The sequence below is a fragment of the Strongylocentrotus purpuratus genome, unplaced genomic scaffold (assembly GCF_000002235.5).
Source record: "Strongylocentrotus purpuratus isolate Spur 01 unplaced genomic scaffold, Spur_5.0 spur5_scaffold_3, whole genome shotgun sequence".
Lineage (NCBI taxonomy): Eukaryota > Metazoa > Echinodermata > Echinoidea > Camarodonta > Strongylocentrotidae > Strongylocentrotus > Strongylocentrotus purpuratus.
This window is the reverse complement of record NW_022145609.1, coordinates 23,225,519-23,249,417: the sequence shown is the minus strand read 5'-3', so window position 1 is coordinate 23,249,417 and position 23,899 is coordinate 23,225,519. Positions and strand designations below refer to the sequence as shown.

The 23,899-nt window shown below is 36.1% G+C and overlaps 1 long non-coding RNA gene across 1 annotated transcript; it reads left to right on the top strand.

Annotated features, from left to right (window-relative positions):
- Positions 1–1,846: 1,846 nt before the first annotated feature.
- Positions 1,847–23,467, top strand: LOC105436726. The gene is made up of 14 exons (XR_004066079.1): positions 1,847–1,878; positions 6,807–7,003; positions 8,817–8,993; positions 9,423–9,515; positions 10,487–10,654; positions 11,425–11,587; positions 12,577–12,692; positions 13,578–13,741; positions 15,101–15,308; positions 16,560–16,632; positions 17,120–17,177; positions 18,806–18,879; positions 20,271–20,346; positions 21,074–23,467. It is a non-coding gene; the product is annotated as a degenerin mec-10 (long non-coding RNA).
- The last annotated feature ends 432 nt before the right edge of the window (positions 23,468–23,899 follow it).

The window sequence follows — 23,899 nt, the reverse complement described above, 5'->3', positions numbered from 1 at the left end:
GGGTATTAAAGTAAATTCAGCTTGGTTGCCAGCTTGGCAACCTTGGGCAACTTTTTAATAGCCATATTAGCATAATCATCTTATTAGCACATGTATGTAATAATATTGCTAATCTCAATCCAGGAAGCCTGAAAACATGGATAATACGACTTTTCAAGGGTTTTCTACGACGAGGAATTCATTTATGACACCAGTTTTTGGTTCTAAGTCATGCAATTGTCTTAAATAGCATAATAAGCATAATGAGCTAATAAGCATGACTGTGTACACTATATGGACTTCATTGTCATTGTTTATCTATAAAGCCTAAAGATGGTGAAAGACTAATCATTAATTCATCGGAGAAGATATTCCATGTATATCTATAACACAAATCCAAAAAAGAAGAAGGTGTACTTATCAACTTTTTTTAGGTCATGTACATGGTATATGGTACCGCCTACTGGATTATTGGTATATCTCTTACCTCTCTCCATGTTTAAAAGTTAGTAAATGGAACTATTCAGCCACCATTTCCATGTTTGTGTTACATCCGAACTTGTCTATTACTTTCAATACAAAATCGCGTGAATTACTGGAATTTGTCGTTTAAAAAAAAATGCATTGCATTAAGAGAGGGACAGAGATTAAAAATAAAAAATAAAAAGGGCCGGGAGAAGGAAGGAAAGAGAGAGAGAGAGAGAGAGAGAGAGAGAGAGAAAGAGAAAGAAAAACAGAGAGAGAGAGAGAGAGAGAGGGGGGGGGGGGGGGCGGCCGGGGGGGGGCTGTTGGAGAAAGAGACTTGGAAAGAGATTCTGAAAGAGAATTCTATAGGGTGGGGCAGATAATCATTAAGTAATAGGCCATTTTCGTAATGTAACCAAATTTAATGCATAAGTCTGTAAAATAAGTAATACAAATTATTTCATTCAGTTGATAATAATAATAGTATGTCGATAGTTAGAATGCAAACTGCATATATTAAGAGTAAATACCAGTTTTGGAAACGCCCCCTCTCTCAAAAAAAAATCTTTAAGTGTTGCTAGGTAGGTCAAGCCATAATGTTTGTCTTACTTGGCAAAAATTAATGTATGCAGTTCGGATTCTGTCGATTGAATAATATTATATGCTTATCAGGTGAATGAAATAATTTGTATTGAGGCATTTCACAAAGACCTATGTATTAAATTTGGTTACATTACGAAAATGGCCTATTGGTGGATGTATAATTAGGATTAAAATATTTTGATTCTGCAACACTCGGTCTATCCAGGGAGGTGAGACTTTAACTCACATGCCCTGGTCTATCCCTTGTCTTGTTTTCGTCTTACGTTACGTAACATTCAAACAGCCATGTCAATATATAAGTTATGCAGGCTCCACAATGCTAATGTTTATCTTTAGGATATAACACCCAGAAAAGCTCATTGTAGACTGGAACTATAAAGTATTATAATCCTCTTCGATCACTTTCCCTTCCGGGCAGTTGCTCGTAACACTTCGGAAAACATCTAGCGCCATATCATGTTCGTCACATGCGCAGAAGAATACTGAGAAACACGGGATGATTGTAGTCCACATTTAGCGAACTAATAATTTTCCACAATGTCTCTTTATAGATAGACGGATCGCCTATCATTTTTTCAATCATAATTGTCGGACGAAAATCTTGGTAAACTTGGCCGGTAGATGTTTGGTCCAGTGTGGAATGTAGACCGAAGCTGATGGTAGAGGCCTATAATATAGCTGCACTTGGCAGATCAAAAGTTGATTAAAACACGCAGTAGCCAGTACCTCGATTGTATCTCTCCAAACCCGGTCGTAAGGTGAGATCATGGGATCTAAAAGCAAAGAAAATTTATTCCAAATGGAGGGACTGGAGTCTCGGAACAAAAAGAGGTAAGATTATACCTGCGGCTTGCTCGCGATGAACCTCTAGATATCACGAGGTCACGAGGTCAGTCTGTCTATTTAGCAAGTTCAATGCAGTTTTGTGGATTGTTAGACGTGAGATTGTCATGAGTGGATGATGATAAAAAGCAAGATCGACCTCATGTACTCTGAGTACATGCCTCTGTTTTCAAGTTCATAATATGCTGCTGCGCATAATCTTGCAAACTATACATGGAGCCAACCAGCAGTGTAGATTGGTTGATATAAAATAAAAAATGTTTAATATTTTTCAAATTATATGTACAGTTAGTAGACCAGCCAAGATGTGATTTCTATTTTTACTTTTGACGGCATTTCGGGGTGATGCAGGACATCTTTGCTAAAACTCTTGTAAAAATACTACATCGGGCTGGATGCCCCGCCAATTTATTTTAATACAAAAAAATGTCTCCTTTTTTTTGCTCAAAATTTGAAAGAATTTTTTTAAAACGAATATATATTATCTGATAAAGGCCTTTCAATTGATATGATAACTGTTTACTTTACATTTGAAAGTTGAATATGACACACATTATTACGGCTAAATGAGATATAAAAGTGTGACTTACTCAGAACATGGATCATTAAAACTAATCATATTTCACAGTTTCTATAACTCATAAAGCTGTCCATTGAAACAAATTTTCTTGATTAAACATATAATATATTGTTTGTTCCCTTTCTAATTACCCCTTCCCGCACAGGGTTCCTTTATTAACTAATCATTTTCACAAAAGATCGATACATTCACTATTCCATGATTTGTCATATAACTATTCAAACTATAAGAAGTTTTCTATTGTATTTCAGTAAACCTCACGGTTTCACTCACATCCTACTACGAATGTAAACATACTGCAAGAGTGGCACATCCGGGTGGGGGTAAGGGGCACATGCTCCCCGACCCTTTTTTTTCTTTTTGGCTTGTCACAGAATTTACTGACTTTTTTCCTCTTTTACACGTTGTGCAATAAAAAGGCCAAGTATCAAATGTGACTATGGAAATAAGAAAAGACTCAACAGATTATTACTCATTTTAAAGGTATACTCGGTATATCATGCATATTATTATACTTAGCATGTGACTAACCTTAGATAACTATACAATAATCACCTCATGGGAGCCTATAATCAGGGAGGGGAAAGAAAGGAGTGGAAACTCTTGTAATTTATTTAAACGCCTTCGTGATTACTAAAGCGTAACAATGGGATGTGTAACATTTCACTATAGGCTTTGGAGTTCCATGCTCCGAGCCGCGCTTCTACTGCGGGGAATTTCGGAGACCAGGCACCAGTTTCACATTTATTACAAAATATTAAATTACCAGCAAAATTTCAGTGTAAATTATAAACTTTATATGGGGATTATACTGGGAATAGTGCATCAAACAATTTTTTAAATTTAGAATTTCGCCTTTCCTATAATCTGTGTGCCAGAATTGGTAAAAGAAAAATCAGATCCTGACAAAAACTCAATATTTTAGGATAATGCGCTAATTTTTGTGCATGTTTTAATGTCCCGTTGTTTAATCCATGTTTTACAATCTTCGACAATTTTAAGTTTGCTAGTGTGTGTTTTCACGTGCTTTTTGTATTTTTGCAGTTGGAAAACAGGATGAAACTACACAATTTTGTGTTCGCATGTTATACTCATTACACATTCAACAATTGATGAGAAATCACTTAAAGGGACAGCGAAAAGTTGCTGGGATACCATTTTCTGATGTAGGAATTCTAAATCCTGAAATTTCATGCGCTCTTTTATCTCACCACCTGGTCACTGTTGCAGATTAGCGCATAACTTCTGCGGCTTGGAGCATGGGGTCAAAGGAAAGCGGCATTATTCCACTCCTTTCACCTCCCTGCTGTAATTGAAGGCTATTCAAATGTCGCTTTTCATCATAAAAATATCAGTTACAAAGGTGATGAATAGAATAAAATATACTTTCATTCCAACGCTTTTAAGATTTTGTTGTTGATCCCCATGTAAGTAATCGTATACTTCACGTCAAAACGTAAACTCAAGACAAATATAGATAATTATCAAAACATTGTATCTCACCAGACTATGGGTCAAATTTGATTGTAAACAAAGTCAAAATGTTGTTTATTGTCTTTAAAATAACTAGAAAGAGGCCATGGACTTGATAACATTCACATTCTTGGTGATACGTGTAAATGTGACGTCAGATCTAGGGTCATGATTAATAACATAAGTAAGCATACTATTCTGGCATCGATCCGTCGATTGATTGATTGATTTATTTTTATTCGACAAGCTTCCAACATACAACAATATAGAATAATAACCGATCAGAAATAAGTCAGCTTGAACAGGATAACTCACGAAAGCTCGAGAGCTTATTTCCAGTGGGGTCCCTTACAGACATGTATAAAATTAATAACTTAAAATAGTAATAATTATTTACAGACAGATAAGAAAAATAAAAGAATTACTTATTAAAGATACTAATAATAACAACATTAAACTGATGATAGAAATGATAATAAGTACAAGAAGAAAAGGAAGAAGGAGAAGAAGAAAAAGAGGCGGAGGAAGAAGAGGAAAATAATGATTAATTTGTAGAATTTCTATAACGTACGAAAACATAAGTATATACAAAATGAAAAAGTATGAACCGGCAGAAAAATACAAATTTCAATCATATAAAATGTCATTTACTTCTCTTATCTGATTGTCAAGTATTAGGTATTCCTTTAATTTCCTCTTAAAATGAGCATAGTTTTCTATTTCCTTTACACCATTGGGAAGGGAATTAAATGTTTTATGGCATTGTAATAAAACGTTAAAAATAAAGTCTTTGGAAGGGGGAGTTTGTCTACTAATTTGGCAGCCACATTTGTGAAATGAGAATTGAATTCATCGGCCATGGCCATTTTATCATGACATAATTCCCCATCAATTTTAATGACAGATTCTTGTTCTTTTCGCTTCTTATTTTTTAATCCTAAGCTTTTTAGATTCTGCCAAAGCCTTTTCGAATCTCGTTTATTTTCTTCTATCTTGTTTTGTAATTAATCGAGTTTAGCCTTTTTCACCTCTCTTTGGACCATATTTCTTAATACTCTGTATCTTTTATAAAGCGTCTCATCTTTTGCTCTTTTCCTCAATTTTTTGTATACTATATTTCTCTCTTGAATTAGGGAAAGAATATCCTTAGTCACCCAAGTTTCTGATCTTTGTTTTATTCTAATCCGTTTCAGTGGCGCTATCATATTCAAATTTGAGATAAAAACATGTTAAAATACTGACAATGCCTTATTTATATCTGTACAGTCAGTTATTCCTGACCAATCAACAACAGATAGTTGAAGATTGAAAGACTCTTCTGTATATCTTTTCATGGATCTGATATCATTAGTCCTGTGATGACCTATAGCTAGTCTAATATTTTTCCGTGTACAGAAAGTAAAAGAATGGTCGCTAATACCTAGATCAATGACACCACTTTGACTTATTTTGTTTTCTTTGGTACAACCAACATGACCTAGAGAAGAACATGTAGGTGTAACGTGTGCTGCCTCTTGAATGAGTTGACTAAACCCGTGAAGACTCAACAAGTCACTATATATTTTAGCCAGTGGCGATTTGTGAAGAAGACAAATACATGTCTCCTAAAAGAATTATTTCGTCATCCTTCTTTAATGTATCAAGAATATTGGACAATTTCTCGATAAACAAATTGTCTTTCAGAGGTCGATACAGAACGCCAACAACAATTGGTTTTGATCTTGGTATTAGCAAATTTATCCACAGGGATTCCGTATCTCCAGTACTTATAGCATCCATAATTTCAAATGCAATATCATTTCTGATATAGAAACATACACCACCTCCAGAGCCAGAGGATCGATCATGGCGTATGATTTTATATCCGTCTATTTCAATTTCTTCATCATTTATGGAATTGTTTAACCATCTTTCAGAGAAAGCAATAATAGACAGCCTTTTTCTTTTAAAAATAATTCTAAGTTCCGATATCTTGTTTAGGATAGACCTCACATTAAGGTGTAACAAATGAAGACCTTTAACTTTAAACTTTTCTTCAAACTTTTGATAAAGAGAAGTGTTTTCATCTCTGAGGTTTGGCTGAATTATTCTTGCTATCGCTTGCTTTTCAGGTGTAACGCGCGTTACCTTAAAATAGTTTTCTTTTAGTCTATCCTCACTTTGGCTTTTTTTCTCTAGACAATCGTCAGTAAATAACGAGTCACAAAAAGATGGCAGACAACATGTTAAACAATTCCACTTCTCATCAGGGCATTCATAATATAACCTGCGGTACTCTGAAAAACTGATAGCTTGACAATTAGTGTGAAACCATTTTTTACAATTAGAACACAGAAGGCCGTGTTGATTACATTTGACTGGCTTATCACAGTTTCCACAAGGGAACTTATATTGCCGACCGTCAATTATAATTTTCGGATCATCACTTGATTTTGTCAAACTTTCATTTAATTCAATACACTTCTTACAAATTGAAGATATTGTCGTTAATATTTTTTATGGTTGGAAGGACAAAGATTAGGAAAGAGCGCAACAGCTACATAGAATAGTAGAACAAGAACATGGAAGAATATTATACACTCACTACAAGTTAATCAGGATTTACCACCACCGATACATAATGGTTTGATCAATACTTAGCTCTTGCTTCTCACAAATTTACTTAGTATATGAGTGCCCCCCCCCCCACGACTGAGCCCACGCTATCCCATTGCGCTGACATGAGGGGCACATCACATTTTAACACATCTTTGTTTATTTTCATGGTTATTCCCGTCTAGTCGTGATAAGGATGACGCTGGCATGTAGGAACATAACACCTTGAAACAGATATTTGTTTATTTTCATGTTCGTTCCCGTCTAGCCGTGAGGTTCAATCGGAGGAGGGGCGCGATCGTCAACCCCATGCCCCCTTTAGATCTGTCACCTCTCTCTTCTCGTACTTCTTGGAAAACACCACCTTCCACGGCCTGCCCCGAATCTTTGGCGCCCCTTTCTTTCTGGAGAAGTTATTTTGGGTGCTGGCGTTCCTCACATGCCTCGGTGTCTTCACGTATCAAGGTAAGGCCCCCGTTTAGACATGACACGTTAAACTAACGCGTATAAACATCAACGACAAAGAACACAAAATACGTGTAAATGTGTGGCAAATGGGGCAGAAGCAGCTATAATAGAATATTATACGGATAAAAAAGTTGTAAATTTGATTTTTTTTTTTTTTTTTTTTTTTGGGGGGGGGGGGGGGGGGGAGGGGTGTTTTCGTAAGTCAAGAATGAATGTTCGATATTTAGAGATGTATATTATACATGGGCGTAAATCCTTACGTAATACCTATTGTTCAGGGGGATGAACGAATAGATCATCCCCCTGAACAATAGGTATTACGTAAGGATTTACGCCCATGATATTATATATATATTTTCAGGAGGGGGGGGGGGGGGTAATGTTTCTTGCAATCAATTGTAATTAATGTCTCGTTGGGCGGCTTTTGCCCGTCTTGTCCCCTTTAAAACTACTACTTCATTTGGGAGAGAAAGGTAGCTGCGCCCAACAAAGGCTTTCAAGATTAACTAATATGTTTAATTAATTAATCCTGGAGTATGAAGCGCAATATGCTAATTTCAAATTGATTTCCTGAGAACACTATTACAACTACATTCGACAAATCAATTCTAGGGCAATTTTATGACCCATCTGAATCCATTTCTCATATAGATAAGAGATCATATTCGGTTTACGAGAAACGTCTTTTAAATGTTTGCGAATTTCACTAGCTGATGGACAGAGATATTGACATCGCCTTGAAAGGTGATTGTTGAGTCTCTGCGGCAATCTTTTGAAGCGGTTACCGCGTGAAATGCGAACGAGGCTTTAGCTATTAAGAATTTCTAATCAAGGTGAATAAGATAAGATATTGAAAGAATAATATGCATACCGACAGCTGCTTCGTAGTTGATGGAGAGTAGAAGACTTATTACAGGGTTATATAGGGATGAGCGCAGGGGTTTTAAGCGAATAGGAACAGAAAACTTATCCTAGTTTCTGAATTTATCACAGAGTTAAAGGGTACATGCCTGACTTTAAATTCACAAAACACCCCTCAAGCAAAAGAGGGAAGAAATAGAAGGGGGGGGGGAAAGGGGGGGGGGCATTCTCGTGTTGATGCGTTGCCGACAAGGGTCTGCAACAGGAAAAACTTTCGAATGGGTGGTGTGCAGGGTTACACCCCATCGTACCATCTACCGGCTCCCTAGATAAGCGTTAAAGAATACTCTGGGAGTTTGAACACATCAGGAGCATGGATTTGATAATGATTTGTGAACTATCAAATATTCAAAGTTTTCAAACTATATTGTACACCTGACTTGTATGAAATAGTAAACACAACAACAACCAACTTGTTGAGGGGGTGGGATGTAATGATTTGGTTAAAATGGCTTTAAGACCTTATATAGATATGGCGAAATATGCTAGATATAGCAGTATAGGCTTATGCAAAACACGGATACTCTTAGTTGTAGTAGCAGTAGTAGAAGTAGTAGCAACAGTAGCAGTTGTAGCAGCAGCAGCAGTATAGTAGTAGTATATAGTAGTAGTAGTAGTAGTAGTAGTAGTAGGGGAGGTTCTAGCAGAATTTTAATTTCATTTTAGGTGTGATTCGGGTTCTTGCATTCATTTCCTACACGTGCCTTGATTTTTTAAAAAATTCATTTATTTTTAAAATTTGTTTCTCTGGTGGAGGGGCTTGAATGTATCGTTATACAACCTTTTCGGTCCATCAAGATTTCGCACAACAATTCCTTGTGGTAATATTATATCACAACTATTGCTACCATCATCATCATCCCCATCATCATCTGCGTTATCATAATAGGTACCAAGATCGTCAAAGACTACATCTCCTACCCCTACTCGACTCGGACCGACATCATCACCGAGTCTTCGCTCGACTTCCCCGCCGTCACCATCTGCAATGTGAACATGATGAGGCGGTCGAAGCTCGTCGATACCAGGTTCGAAGACCTGATTGAACTAGATGGTGATGCAACAGGTTTGTCAGACTGGAGATGTTCTGGGCATCGTTTCACAAAACCGTCATCGGTATAAATTCACGGACATCCCATTGAAACACATGTATTATGTCGGTGAACTTGTACTTGCCATGCCCTGGTAATCCGACATTACCACGGCGACAATGAATTGCTTAGCAGTACGGTCATAGAAACGATATTCTAGAAGAAATATGAGATTTATAAATTAATATTCTTTTATGAAGGTCTATGTGCTATGTCATGTTGGAAATACTTGATTTTCCATTTTAATTCAACATTCGAATAATTGTTAAAGTTTGATGTATCATTAAAAATAATCCGATTACCATTTACTCTTCTCTCTGTTTATGGTAACAAATATGACCTTGTAGAAAACATTGGTTTTCAATGATGATTGTTTTCCATTTTATTTTGTCCTGAACACACAGGGGACACCGATGACTACTCATTTTGGTTCGACCAATCCTTCTACGAACGTTTGGGCTCCGAAAACGGGAATTCGAATTCGTCCGGAACTTCAGGTATAGATCTGTTCATCAGCTCATGTAAAAACAAAAAGAGTAATATAAATGAAATATATGAATAAAATCTAAATTGATAACTAGTCATGTGATAACGTTGTAAAAGTTGCTGTCTGGAGACAACTGGGAAATGTTAAATAATTATGTAACAGTCATCAACATGTAACATACTTTGGTGGAGAATTAAACATTGCCATATTAAAAGGGTTGATACTAGCCAGCTCCTTTGATTAGCCTGCTCGCAAAATCGAGAAGTAAAATAGAAAGTTGATTCTCAAGCAAAGAGAAGTCACCCCGAGCAAAATTGCGTCCAATTATCGCGATCCATAGATTTACGAAAATTATGCGAAAACTATGGAAAAAATAGTTATCCATATTTTCATTTATTGAGTGTGCCAGCCGCATCAAAGTTCCCTATACGAATATCAGTCTTAGTCCGTCTATGCTATGATACCCTTCCACGATTATAAACAAACAGTAAGAAAATTCACAGATTATTTTTCATTATTTTAAGTATATATCATTTTTAGGTTTAAGTAAAAGTATTTTCATTAGTCTAAGTATTGTAAGTACAAGTACTAATATAATTATACAAGTATGAGTATATGTATGTAGTATGAGTATTAGTTTAAGTATGATTATAAGGAAATATATGGGTACAAGTATGAGTTTGAGTATAAGTTTAAGTATAAGTAGAACGAAATGTATAAGTACACGTATAAGTATATTCATAAGTTTAAGTATTGTTATTAAAAGTAAAAGTAAATAGATATGAGTACAAGACAGAATTTAGTTATAAGTATGGTGAGTATAAGTTCAGTTTAAGTACTGTAAGTACAAGACAATATAAGTACAAGTATAGGTATGTGAGTATGTATATGACTAGTATATAAAAGAATAAGTATTAGTGTAAGTAAAGTCTGAGTATATGTATAAGCATAATTTGCGCCATCAACTCCTATTTCATTAAGGTGAATCAGATGGGACATCCAGTAACTCTCCAGAGACTTCATCTTCACCGGACGATTCACAAGCATCTGGACCACAAAATCTGAACGGAGAATTCGACTTCTTTGAGAGCTCCTGGGACGATAGTTCTTTTGACTTCAGCTTCTACGACACATGGGAAGGAATAACAGGTAGGTAGGTGGAAGAATGGTAGATAATAGGGACTTTTAGATTCTGCACGACGAGAACACGGACTGCCCTTTAAGGCAATGTGACGTCACTGCCAGTGCCTTAAAAGGACGTCACGTTGCCTTAAAAAGGCAGTTCACGTTCTCGTCAGAATCTAAAAGTCCCTAATAGCAAAATTCCAACAGTGGAGAGTGTCCGGTGTACAAAGTCACTGGGGAAAGGAAAGCAATGGTAGACTGATCCGCTCCACTGGGCGATGTCACGGAGAATTTCCGCCATTTTGGTTCGAGAAATGTATCGCGAGGTGAGGAATAGGGATTTAAGTTCAGCTTATTGCATTATCCCAAATATAATCCAAAACGCTTGAAGCCTATCGCGAATAAAACCCAGCGGAGGTAAGAATCGTACTTCCGATTAGTCCTCGGATTAAACGAAGTTCAAATTTTGGGAAATAAGTAGGTAAGTCCGAAGTACATGTGGAAATGACTCCATCTATTATTATAGGCGTGTTATCGAATACCATGGTTATAGAAACATGAATGATGTTCAGTCTTCACCGTTTAAAGTTCAATGTTGAAATTTAATATTCAAAAGCATTTTGTGATGTATACAATAGTCTGAACTTGTTGGACCATTCATACTGTGTACTTTGAACTTCAAATAATGTCAAGTCGCATCTTACAACAGCATAGTTGTGTTCAAGGCCATACGCATTCCACTATACTCATTCACTTACCACATACAGTCCATTGATTTTTATTTTCATTTACAGATGACAATGATTGGCAAGCCATCTATAATCAATCTCAGTCGCCCGATTTCTCGGACCTCAGGGCTCTCCTCAACCCGACTCAGGCCGAACTCCAGGAATACGGACACCAAGCTGAAGATTTCATCCTTCAGTGTAGCTTTGACCAACGCGCCTGCAGTTACAGGTAAGTTTGAGTGAAAACAGACCATTAGTAATGATAACAATAATTGATAAAAACTGATCTGATTCCTTAATTCTCCTTACTATATTATTACACTTTAATGACATTTTAAGTGAATGTAGATCGTCACAAAGCTTTGAATTGACTCTGTATACCATTCCAGACATTTAAGTGGTGACACATTAAAAAAAAGCCTGTCTTGTGTCTTATTTTCATGGAAAACGGTTAGGAAAATTCAAAAATAGTTGGGAGAATTTTTATTGTCAGAGAGTGTTGACCCGTGACGCCTTCAAACAAAACCATAGATATCTTTGTGGTTTGGGAATTTGTTCAGGATTTTTTGCATGCTAGAGGGTTTAGTACAGTTGAATGAATATGATAAGTAACATTTCATACAAATTTTTCATCCTCCTTCAACAATGTTACCGAATCACTTTAAATGCCAAGTCAGTTCAGATTCAGATTTGAAACATGATTTGCATCCTCATAATGGTATATAGAATATTAAATCAATGTTAACATTTAAATAACATAGAGGTGTCGATATTTCCTGAGGAGCATGAGGCCTGTGACGAGGTCTTCATAACGATACATACATACATTTCTGAGGGAAGAAAATAAATGATCAGTATTTGTACTTGATTAAGGCAGTTAAAATCAATAATAGATGGTTCTCTAGAAACGACCTGATACCAGCAAAATGCTAATTTGGGTAAAGAAAGAAAACCCGACTTATATATTTTTCCCCTTCCGCAGGTGTATGTATTTACCAAACAAATTCGACATATTCGATCATATATATCCACAAATAATATACAAAGGATGAAACATATCATATACAATGGCTAAACAATGATCATGATCATCATGGCCCAAAAATTCGGGGCAGAGACATCCATGATTTATATAATGGATATTCCAATACATCTGATATTAGAGATGCAGAGTGAAATATGTGATCAATTGTTATGATTTATGTTTATTTTCAACAGAAATTTCACGATGTTTCAGCACAGCGAGTACGGGAATTGTTTTACTTTTAATGGAAGGACATTAGAGGAACCTTTCAACAAGACAAGGAGAACAGGCAGGACTGGGGCAAACTATGGTATGTACATCAGGGAGGGTTTCACAAAGACTAAGATTGACTTTCAGTTGGACTTAAATATGGCAAGCTGTTCATGCCACTGTTTTCTCTCACCATTTACTAGCATTGGTCTCTCAAGGGATGTACAAATCATGGTCACAAATCTACAGAATTTACATTTTTAGATAGGGGATTGAAGGAAGAAATATTAATAAATATCATAATGATGAGAGCAAATAGTGGCATGAATGGCCTGCCATAGTTAAGTCCAACTTAAAGTCGGTCTTAGTCTTTGTAACCCCCTCCCCCCCCCCTTGGTCCATAAGGTTCATAAGACGGTTCATCTTTATTGCCCATGCTTTTAGCGATGGAGATTGGTGATACATGTACTTATATGGTATGGATAGATAAAAAGACTTATATACAAAAGAGACAAATTCAAGTAGGATATACAGTAGATATGTCATAGATAAAAAAAACAACAACAACATGTATACAAAGTAAAATGCAACAAGGTAAGTTTTACAGGAATCAATTATACATCGTATTATCATTTTTGATATTCATTTTTATTATTATTATTATTAGTTGTAGTATTATTATTATTATTATTATTATTATTATTATTATTATTATTATTATTATTATTATTGTTATTATTATTATTATTATTACTATTATCATTCTCATCATTATAAGATTGATTGATTTATTGATTTAGCTTTTTATTTATTGAGCTATCTATATCACTGTTACTGTTATTATTATTTTCTTTTGCGATTATTACTATCATTATTATTATCATAATTATTATTAATAATATTGTTATTAACATGATGATGAGGGTGATGATGATAATGAAGTTCTTAGCTTGTTAATTCAGGGTGTATGATGACATTCTTTCAGGTTTGCAGCTAACGCTCTTCGTGGAACAGCCTGAGCATGTAGGACTTCTGACAGCAGAGTCAGGTGTAAAGGTATCCATCCACAGCCAGACTGAACAACCCTTCCCAGAAGATGATGGGCTTACCGCCTCCACCGGTCAGAAGACAGCCATCGGTGTTAGGAAGGTGGATGGATTTTTTTTCCAAAGAAAAATTGTATTCAATCATTCTTGAGCAAGAACAAAACAATATATTTGAACAAAGTACATGTTGTGACATATCGGTAACACAAATATTGTTACATCAGTTGCACATGAATCCAATATCAAGTAATACAACGAATTTATTGCGTTTGATAGAAAGAACCCGCTCAGCTTCATACCAACGTTTAAGCATCTTCTTAAAAGAATTGAAAGATAGACGTTCCCTGTTGTATTTCGCAGAGAATATATAGTGTTTTGCATATGACAAAATTAAGGGTAGATTGCGTACCATCTGGGAAACCAAACAAAAAGCAATTTTTATTCAAAAGCAGTTCATTGTTTCGAATAGAGTGTCTTGAATGAATTGATTCGTAACAGGGCATTCCCAAATTAAGGTGGATGGTTTTATCTTACTGCACCCTTGTCGAAAAAGAGAGCGTAGTGTACCACAGTTTGAATAAAGTGTTCAAATAGTGACAACCTAATGTCTTCTTATTTTCAACAATAGAAATGTGTTCCAAGTCAATCATTTATTTAAAAAAAACCTAGGACAACTATCCCCCGGACAACTACCCCAGACAACTACCCCTAGGATAGTTGTCCGGGAGGTAGTTGTCCTAGAGGATGGTTGTCGTAGGGGGTAGTTGTCTTGGGGGGGGGGTAGTTGTCCTAGGGGTAGTTGTCCGGGGGTAGTTGTCCAGGGGTAGTTGTCCCGGGGGTAGTCGTCCTAGAGGGTGGTTGCCCTAGGGGTAGTTGACTAGGGGTGGTTATCCGGGGATGGATGTCCAGGGGGTAGGTGTTCTAGAGCCCAATCCAATATGGGAATTCGTAGAGCGTCAATACCGAGTTGCCTAATAAAAGACGCTGCGTTATCATTTGGTTTGCTGCAATATTATGATCATATTTAATTTCTAATTTGTTGCGATGAAAATGCTTGTAGTTTTAGAGCGTAACTTTTGACATAGTGTTGTAACGATATCTCATAATATTCTAAACTGTCCTGTGCTTATGATTGATGATGATGATGATGACTGTAGGATCCGCATCACTTTTGGGGTCACATCCCATTTGAAGATCAGGTGGGAGGGGGGATGGTACGTGGTCTTCGGTTTTGCGTCCCGTAGATGCCTTGCTTTACTGCCATGCATAATAACTCTTCTCTCAACCAAAATAATTATTTAACGAGTTTAGATATGAAATAGATCTAATTTCTTATTCTGTTGTCTATTGTTTATCACCATCTTCTCTGTCATCTAAACCCACGGTTTCTTTTTATCCTAAAAGAAATGCATCTTTGATGACCAATTTGATTCACCCATAATATTTTTTGTTTCGTTTGCAGCTCAACATCACGCGGCTCGGCGGTTCTTATGGCGAAGAATGCACAAAAGCAGGAGAAGGCACCAACTTCACCTCGGAGACGTCCTCCTACACGGTCAACGCCTGCCTGAAGCAATGTCTGCAGGATACTCTACGCAAATCATGTGGTTGCATTACAGACATCAGGTTTGGCAACTACACGCAGTGCAGCTCTCTTAATCCAACACAAGGTACATCTGCGGGAATTTTATATCAGAAATTATACCGAATTATACTAAAAGTTTTAATCTACTGCTGGGACAATTTTTTCTTTCTTCTTCTTTATAGTCAGGTTTAATCTAGTGGAATATGGAACATAGGGTCTATACGTTCCGTATTTCTAAGCTGTAAATTAGTCATTAAAACCAAAAAACTCAGGACTGGTTATAGGATTGAAACACAAGAAATAGATTGAAAAATAATTTTAGAGTCCGTAGGATATATATGCCTAATATCACTTATTCAATTACGAATTTTGGAAAGGACAGGGAGAGGAGGGGGAGGGAACTTTGACTTTAGGAAGGATAATTCTTTTTTACGTAGTTATTTATCGAACCATGTCTTCGCTAGAAAAACTATACCTCTCTCTGTTTGGCTATACCAGTGGTGTATCAAGAAATTGACAGACAGGTAAGCTAAAAACACAATGATTTTTTAAATATATTTCTGTTTAAATCTGGGTGTCAACCTATGTCGGATATGCCACATATTGGGATACATGTCATAGTTGGTCACCATAATAGTGTTTAAAGTACAAGTCCACTCCAAAAATAACTTACTTTCAATAGAAGCAGAAACGTCACACAAACCAATCAAAAGAAGTTTGAGCAAAATCGGATTACTAATAAGAAAGTTATGAATTTTCGAAGTATGTAAAACTATAGAACAAGTAAAATCACTACACAAATTGCCAATAGGGTTATTAGTATGTGACGTCATGTCCTCACTATATATCAATTGCTTTATATAGTTTAATTTCCCTTTTTTATCCCCGAAAACTTGATTTCCACATGCCTTTGTCCAGGTTATATAATTTGTATTCTATTGCGTGCATGGCATTTTACAAAATCTTTTATAAACTTTGAAGAATTGATACTATTTTCTCAATATTGTATATTTATAATTATTGATTTTTACATAAATAGTTTATCAAAATTCACATTTTTCATGATTTAACTTAAAAAGATTACTCTATATTAGCGCATCCACACAAAAACACATTACTATCAATCTAACTTGGATGCTGGTGTGAAGAAAAAAGCTTCTATTGAAAGTAAGTTATTTTTGGAGCGGACTTGTACTTGAAAGGTATATACATTTAGTTGTATCCATTTTTCTTAAACGACTTGCAAAAACAACATCAACAACAACACCACCCACCAACAGAACAAAATCCGTCATTCAACTCGCAATATCTTTGTCCTTTTTTCCCTACACAACAGAAAGGTGTCGTCAGCTTGTGGAATATCTTTACCACTCTAGTACCTTGGAGTGTACTTGTCCAATATCATGCAGGTTAGCACATTGAAAATCAAATGAGATATCGTGGTATAGTGGTTCACTTGACTCTCATTCCAAGGGTCAAGGGTTCGAATCCTAGCCCGGCACTAACGTCCTTAGACATTAATCTATATTTACTCTTCATCGAAGTACCTGGAAATTGCTGGGGTTATTATAAATGCAGGGCCCTCGGGAAGAACAGCAGTGATGCTGATGAAATTTCCCTTGGTAAACAAATATATTTTTATTTTAAATGTTCAGATTATTGGTCTGCGGTAATGTTAACAGATAATTAATCAATAATTCTTACCAATGGATATCGACAATCGACAATATCATATGGATCAAGGGGGCCAAACGACCGCAACCCCGATAGCGAATAATTAATAAAGGGGGATGATGAAAGGAACGGAAGAAGAGGGGGGAAAACTACCCCTTTTTTAATCGCTTTAGTGAGAAGTCATTCAGAGGTTTTAATATTTCTTATTTATAAATCGCTTAGTGAGGAGTCATTCAGACGAACCGTGTCAGCATCGCTATGGCCATCGACAAGATATGAGGTATTATTACTCATTTTCTCATCATTTAAAATATTGCATGGTACAGTCTTGAATACAAACTTTATTGCAAGGGGCATCATTGGGGAGGGGGGGGGGGAGGAGGGTCGCTGGACTTTTTTTAATAGAGGAGGTAGTGTGAGACCACATTTCCCGCAGTTTTTTCTTCAGATTTTCAAATAAGATGATGGGGTTTAACCCTATTTAGCCCGGGGGGGGGGGCGATAATTTTTTAACGCAAGAAAATCTTGCACTGAAATTTTGTGACTTTTTCTTTCGAGTCTTGCGCATCTTTTGAAAGAAATTTTTCGAAAATCGGACCTACCATTACAAAGTCACGTGTCCTTCTGTCTTTGCATGTCAGCCCGAAAATCGCTCAGTTTTGTGATTTGTGTATAAAACATATGGAAATCTCATTTTTCAAATAAAGAGATAAAACATTGGTTATTTGGTCTTGTTTATAGTTTAGGTGTTTATTTTGGGGTCAAAATAGTTGAATTATAGTTGGAAATGAAATAAAACAACAAAAACAATGAAATACATAAGTTTAAAAAACAAAGAAATACATAAGAAATTATCAAAACAAAATATAACATAAGGAATAACCTAGGTCTTCCATTGTCTTTTGTCGTATTAGTGTTTCAAATGGTCTAACGAATACATGTAGTGAAAAAGAATGCTTAAATATGAATTATGTCTGATTTATGGGCAAAAATGTGAATTTGATGACCTTATTTGCATAAATTACCATAAATATGCAAATGAGTGAATTGTTCAAAAAAATGAAATTACCATAGTATTCTATACACTTCACTTGACATGTATGCGATCATAGGGGGGCCTTAGAAGCCCCCCCCCCCCCGGGCTATGCAGTTTCAAAATAGCCCGGGCTAAATAGGGTTAAAATAATTATTAACACACACAACCCCCCCCCCCAAAAAAAAAAAACAAAAACAAAAACAAAAAAAACAAAAACAAAAAACAAAAACAAACAAAACAGTTTTTCATAAATCACCAACATTTCTTATTCCCAACTTGGAAGAAAAAAAAGTTCGAAACATGAGAAACAATTAAAACAATGCAGGTCGTCAATTTTTGAGACTTTTGCCGACCAGGATAGCACATCATAGATTTGTCCACTGATACCCCACATCAACTGGATCTAGGGAGGTAATTTTGTCGAAATAATTGTCCTGGAATGTATATATCCTTTTTGACATTGTCCTGGGGAAGTTTTCCGGAGGCAGCTGTCCTGGGGGTGTTTTACAAAGATCCTAAGTCGAACTTGAATTAAGTTGGACTTAAACATTATGGAGAGCCATTTGTAGCCTTAAAATAAAATATCTTCAAAAGCAAAAATTCAAGTATTTTGGACTTTTCATAAATTCCACATCAAGAACATGAAATATCTTTGATAATAGAAAGCATTAGTGATTTGAATCAACATTTTATGCCTTTTACAATAACTTTTACAAAATATTTTCAAAGATGCTAACGGCTTTCCATAATTGTTAAGTCCAACTTAGAGATAAGTTCAACTTATGATCTTTGTGAAACACCCCCAGATCCTTTTATCTTTGAATGATGACATAAGATAGGTATTTCCTTTCTGTCATCTGTTCGGCCATTAGGTACACCTTGCCAAGCAGCTAGTGAGCATCAACAGCAAGATAGAAAGGATCATTGCAGATGTGGAGAAAACCAGGTAGGCTAATATACACGATTACTCAGTGTGTGTGGGCGTGGGATGAGTGTGTCTTGCATGATGCATGCTTGTGTGTGTTTGTTGGGAGTGTGGGAGCCTGGGAGGGTGTGTGTCTGTGTGTGTGTGTGTAGGGTGCGTGTTTGGTTGGGTGGTACGTGCGTCTTCACGGTTAGGATGCGTGTGCGTTAATGTGTGTGTGTGCGTGTGTGTTTATGAGTGTGTGGGTGGGTGGGTGTGGATGCGTTTTTGTTAAGATGCGTGTGTACGATTGTGTGTGTGTTTGTGTGTGTGTATACTGACTGAGAATAACGCAAGGTCCCTCGAACCTACACAAAATACTGATGTACAGAAAATGCAAAATAATAATAATGATAGTGATGATGATGATGATGCTAATCATGATGATAATAATGATATTTGTGATATTAAAAATGATAGTAATACAAAATATTTAGATTGCCTTTGGATTTGTTGAATGTTATTACAATAATTATATTGATGCTGATAAGCGTACTTAATACAAAACGGTGTGTACCCCACATAAATAATAAATAATAATAATAATAGTGGGTTCTTGTATAGCGCTCATGTCAGTCAGATTTGACCCTCCTGGCGCTCCCGATTATTATTATTATTATTATTACATCCGATGTTTATTGTTTAAACTGTTACACTAGTCAAAACTCTAACATGAACCCATATTTTTAGTCATCACTAACTCTAACCATCAAGAACCCTCTTACAAAAACAAATCGCATCTTTACTAAACCTATCCCAATATCTTGGAGGAAACAAAAGCGGAGCAGATGTCCGATTCAGTAGACAATTCTCGCTACCCTAAATAGGTACGAAAATCTCGAAATTCGCGAGACGAGGTAATTTTCACTCTCTCGGGTCGTCACTACAACTTCCGGTATAGAGTCCCATCCCAAGTCACGGCCTTCATCCACCCCCATTTTTCAGGGTTCTTACGCTTGGAATCATGAGCCCAGCACTGTGCAGCCTCACAAAAGAAAACCATCGTCACTGATGTCAAAAGACGCAAAAAACAACGAATGAAATGTTCAAATAAACGTTGAAATATTTGCGAAAAAAAGACAAGACCGAGCAGACGACATATTCGGTGCATACACGTTGTGTGGCGACGGCGTTTTACGTTTGCGCTATCGCGCCTAGTAATATAGCGCCTGCACAGGAAGCTGTAATGTCGAAAAGCTATCCCATAATGCAATGCGCGTTTTCAGGATTTTCCCCGGATCTCGGCAGAATCGCTATTTGGGGTAGCGAGAATTAACTGTGCCTGAATAAAAAAATTAAGTAAATTAACGCATCTAAACGTTTTTTAATGAAAAAGCATGACTGATCTTACATTTTTCCTGTTTCCATTTCAGGCAAAATGTCGTAAATCTGGTGGTCTTTTTCGAGCAGCTTAACTATGAGCTAAATCAACAGTTGGCCGTTTACACCGTAAGAACTGACATTCGTAAATAACCAATTTTGTAATTTAATTCATCTTTAACGAAAATCAGAAATAATTTATTGATGAGTGTATCGAGAGTGAGGAAATAATCTTAAATCTTCAAAAAAAAAAAATGGTATCTTCACCGACAAAGTTGCCATTGGTTGATTAATTAATATTGATCATATATGAACGTGCAATCATAGAGTGCTATAAAAAAATACTGGGGACACGTCATTAACAAAAAGATATCTGTTTTCTGTCCTTTGAAGCTTCGGAAATTTGTATTGTATTCAGAATGGAGAAAGACTATTTGAAACTAATAATAATAATAATCTTCCACTTTTAAATAGCAATTAATACATCAACGGTTTCTCTAATCGCTTTACAGATTTAATATTACCCTGGTCATTGGATTCAATACTTGCCCGCATATATCTGATTTATTTCCGCCGATAAATATGATTTTGACATTATATACCTTTGCTTTATATATTTATATATATATATATAGGCGTGAAGAAAATGGTCTAGGAACGTGAGACGTAGCTGTACTTTACAATTTTATTACGATCGCTTTCGGCTTGTGAGGCCTTCTTCAGGTTTTGAAGTGCAAACACATACAGAATAAAATTGTAAAGTACAGCTACGTCTCACGTTCCTGGACCATTTTCTTCACGCCTACATTTTCTGGAACACCCGTTGACTTTCTTATATATTTTGCTTGCAATACAGGTGGAGAGTCTTCTTGGGAGCGTGGGAGGTCTACTCGGTCTGTACCTCGGACTATCCTTCATGTCTATCGGAGAGATAATAATCCTCCTTCTCGGCTTCCTTAAAATATTTGGCGGGAATGTCCTGTGCTCGTCCTGCAGATCCAAAAGCGAAACAGCTGACCACGAACACGATGACAGGTCGAATTCGCAATCTACTCAGACGACGTCGGACATGAACGATTACGATGAAGGAACCCGTCGAACTCCGTGGTATCGTTGTTTGGTGGCGTTAGCTACACTGTTTGTATTTGCCTCGATGGTAGCCGTCGTCGCTCTCGTAATGCTGTTCGAACTCGGAGTCATCAGTATAAATTAATGATACTCCACAAAGCAGCAAATAATGGTATTTTGGTTAAAGTAGAGAAATGTAATGATGGGGCCAAAGCTGGGCAGGCCCGTAGTGTTCATTAACCGAAGGATGTGGCAATACTTATAGAAATTAGGCTTCTATTGAATTCTTTCTGGAAAGTGAGTAGCAATGAGCAAGAACAAACAAACCAGAGTTCAGAACTTTGGAAATGTTTGGAATTTTGAACATGTGAGAAGACTATTCATATCATATCAGAATAAGATTTTTTTTCTTCATATTTAAGAGAAATAAACAAAGGTCTAGCTAATTTGCATTTTACGAGTGAATTTTATCAACACTTTTATTCTTCAAGGGATATTTTAGTGCCTTTGGGGCCTCGGAAAAAAGTGTGGTATTCCTTTTAAACTTCTTAGAATAACATTTTATTTTATATAAGTAGGCTTGATTCGTAAAATTATATCCGAAAAAGTAACTAGTAAAGAATAGATCCCTGAAAATACATTGAGTTAAAGCTGAAAGGAATGTATCTTACACGTGAATGCTATCAATATATTTGTTCTGCAAGGTATATGTTTTAAGTGCTTTGGGGGCCTCGACAAAAAAAGTGTGGTAGTATTGTTAGAAGACAGAAATTTCCTTTCAGAAAATAGGAACTATTTGATCCGATGTTCAGAGTTGTGTTTTCAATGGAGACGTATTAACTGGATATTTTCGTATTGAGAAAGGTGTGAGACAAGGTGACCCTTTGTCTCCCTCTCTATTTTTACTCTGCATTTACATTCTTGCTCGCGCAATTCGCAGCGATTCGGTTATTCATGGGGTTCCCTTTGATGATATTTACGTTAATAAATTCTTTAATCAGATGAAATGTCGCTGTCTATTCAAGATATTTAATCTTTTAATAGACTAAAAACATTATTGACTAGTTTTGCTGATGTGTCTAGATTGAAGATGAATAGAGACAAAACTTTTGTATTATTGTTAGGTCCAATCGCGGATAAAAATGCAACAGTTCCATTTGGTAGGATAGTTAACATTGTAAATATATTAGGTATACACGTTAGACGTGGAAAGCTAGGAAATAATTAATTGCAAAGAAATCTTAAATAAAAATAATAAGTTACTTATGTGGTGGAAACAAAAAGATTTGACTTTGATGGGGAAAATTCAACTAATTAAGACTTTTGTTCTATCAAAATTAGTTTATGTATCCTCATTCACACCAGTACCGCCTTGGGCATTCCGTGAAGCTGAAATGTTAACATTAGATTTTGTTATGGAATGGAAAAGATACAATCAAACAGAGTACTAAGGTTTTAGATTACGATAAGGGAGGTCTTAAATTGAAAGATGTTCAATTATCTATTCGAATACAATACAGTGGGACATGGAAGAGACTGGATTTCAAACGACTGTGTAGATGTGGCTGCATGTGTTCGGGAAGTGAGAGGGAACTGTGGAGCTTGGGAAGATTTGGGTATATGGAGCGGGAAGGGTGGATAGGTAAGATTGTAATAATGATAATAATGATAACAATATTTATATACCTCACTAAAGAAATCCAGCCATCTGATTGGTCGAAATTGGAGTCATGATTTTAGCCATTCCCGTAAAGACACGAAAATGCCAATACCGGTTAATAGTCCAAGAGTGAGATCCGTCGTGCTCCTTGTGTTTGTTAATTCTTTTAAAAAACGCCATCAATAATTTACGTGGTACATGTATTATAGATGAAAATTCAAAAGGCAAGAAGATGTTTTTTTTCCCATTTTTGTTGTTGTTGTTAACCCTTTATATACGACACAAATAATTTTCCTATGTGATAGATATACCAAACACTTATTTAATTGTTTCAAGTGCAACATTGTACACCGTTGTTAAGAGGGTTTTCATGGAGCTAATGAAGACCGGAAATGGGTATCTATTTTGTGCACAGTCATTGTGTTGCACAAAGCAATCCTTCCAGCAGTTGGTGCTTATTGTTTTGTGAAAAATTACACGTGGTGCAAACGAGCTACCGTGCAGAGAGATGAAGAAAGCAACCGAAAGCAACACATTTCCGGTCTTTATTAGCTCCATGACAACCCCTTTAAAACCGTTATAGATGAATGTTGCCTTGGAAACAGTTAAAAATATTGGAGCATTTGTTAGGCCTATCGATCACGTGGTATACATAGCAGAGCACAGAGAGATCATCCATGTCAAGTTTAACAGTGGGGCATTTTAAAAGCAATACATGTCCAGTAATTATAAGCATGGTTTTTAATGAACAGAGCTGATCTTACTTATTCTCAAACTTAAATGTACTATGTAAACTTATTTTATTACGTACATACTTATCAGTATTTCGTTAGTTGTAAAATTTATTTGTTCTATTATATATTGTAATACTGTATGGTTTAGATATGTTATTTTAATTTGTGGATATTTGAGTGGAAAATGAATCAAATCAAATCTAATCAAATGTGTTTTCAG